This window comes from Loxodonta africana, chromosome 20, assembly GCF_030014295.1.
Source record: "Loxodonta africana isolate mLoxAfr1 chromosome 20, mLoxAfr1.hap2, whole genome shotgun sequence".
NCBI lineage: Eukaryota > Metazoa > Chordata > Mammalia > Proboscidea > Elephantidae > Loxodonta > Loxodonta africana.
In genome coordinates this window covers 31,187,812-31,189,916 of record NC_087361.1, presented here as the reverse complement: position 1 = coordinate 31,189,916, position 2,105 = coordinate 31,187,812, and positions in this window count along the sequence as shown.

The window sequence follows — 2,105 nt, the reverse complement described above, 5'->3', positions numbered from 1 at the left end:
ATCATTAGATGTAAGACACACCCTAAGGCCTCCTTAACACAACAAAGAAAGCCCTATTCTCAGACAGAACTACATCCACAAGCTTAAAATACCAAACCTGTTGCCTGGAGTCGAATCTAACTTACAGCAATGCTGTAAGACAGAGCGGAACTGCCCTATAGGGTTTCCGGGCAGCAGCTAGTGGATTTCAGCTGCCACCCTTTTGGTTAGCAGCCTGAATTCTTAACCACTGTACCACCAAGGCTTTTCCACAAGTATAGGGGTTAATATTTATAACACATGTTTCTGGGAAAAACAATCCAACCCATAACACCTACCTTCATAGAACTAACATTCTAGAGACCTATCTACTTCTCCAAATATCTAAATATCAACTGCTTTCTCTCACCCTAACACTCATTCAATACCCAAGTTCTTTATATGTTAAAATTAAAAGAATTCTCTAAAATCCACTGACTGATCTTACCAAGTCTCGACTGGAATAATTTCTCTCTACATCGAATTCTATTTCTCCTCTCTTTTTTATGCTAGCTGTCTTCCTCCTTTCAATTAATTTTTCTTATACCAAGACTGATTCTTATAAAACTAAATATGTTGCTCACTTGTTCCATGCCAAAAAATTCTTCAGTGGAATAAGAATTCCATTTCTGGTTGGAAAAGGGGCAATACATCCTTATTCCTGTGGTAATAATGAAAAAAAAAAAGTCAATCAGTTAAAAAAGTATACTTTTCTATGAGATATCAGAGATTGGTAAACGTCAGAAAGCCTTGCAGAAAGGAATGAGTCATTCATCAACGAGCAGAGAGAACCACGGTAGCTTCCATACAAACATAAGTACCTAGTCTGGGTACAGACATGGGCTAGGAGAAACCAAAAAAGTTGAGTCCATTCTGACTTATAGGGACTCTATAGGACAGAGAAGAATTGCCCCATACTTTTTCCAAGGCTGTATAACTTTAAGGAACAGACTGCAACATCTTTTCTTCCCACGGAGTGGAGTGGTGGGTTCAAGCCTCTGACTGGTTAGCAGCCAAGCACTTAACCACTTTGCCACCAGGAAAAACCAGCTGAGTTTTATGGACAGTGTTGGCTGGTGGGGTGGATTAGAAAGTAGAAGAGTCTCAACTGCAAAAACAGTAATATTTTAACTCAGCAATTCCCCCACCTCCCCTCTACCCTCTCCTCTAATCCACAACTAACCAAGAAATTTGCTGAGAAAGAGGCATATGAAAAGAAGCTAGAAATCAGAGAAAATTTGCACAGTCAGAAGCAAGGACAAAGAGACCTTGTCTCATTTACTTTGGGTATGTCACCAGGAGGCACGCTTGGTAAAACAGAGGGTCAGCAAAAAAGAGGAAGATCCTTTAGGAGATGGGTTGACACAGCAGCTGCAACAATGGGCTCAAAAGTAGCAACAATTGTGAGGATAGTGCAGAACCTAGCAACGTTTTGTTCTGCTATAACTAAGGCCATTGTGAGTCGGAATCTACTGGATGGCATCTAACAGCAACGACAACATGCATTCACGTGGTGCTTAGGTTCTAGGGCATAGCTTAAGTTAAATATAACAGTAAGCCAAAAATCTCTGAAGCTGTGGTCCACCTGTCTTCCCTGCTCAAATACTGACAATATCAAAACATCAGAACCACAGTGGTGGCAACACAAGAGACTGGGTATTGGGTAACCAAAGATAAAAACCAGTCTAAATTAAAGTTGTGTTCCACATCCAGTTGAAATCAATTCTTGGAAGAATCTGAAAAACCAGTCCCTCACCCTACGTGCAGGGAAAGGGTGTGGTGGGGCTCTCTGAAAGCAGTCAGACATCAAACGTCAAACATGGAGTCAGACTATCTAGTATAGCCATATATCAAAACTTGCATTTTATACTTATTTTAACTGTGAAAATGCAAATGCTCCCCCTAAGATTCTGAAAAATTTAGTTAACATTTTATTTGAAGTACTTACCAGTGGAACCTGACTAAAAAAATTAATTAAATGCATATATATGTATATATATATATATTTGTTTTTTCATATATATGTATGTTAGAAAGGGAGCTTTCAGACATGCTGAAAAAAAACTTTAATATCTTAATTTAGTTGA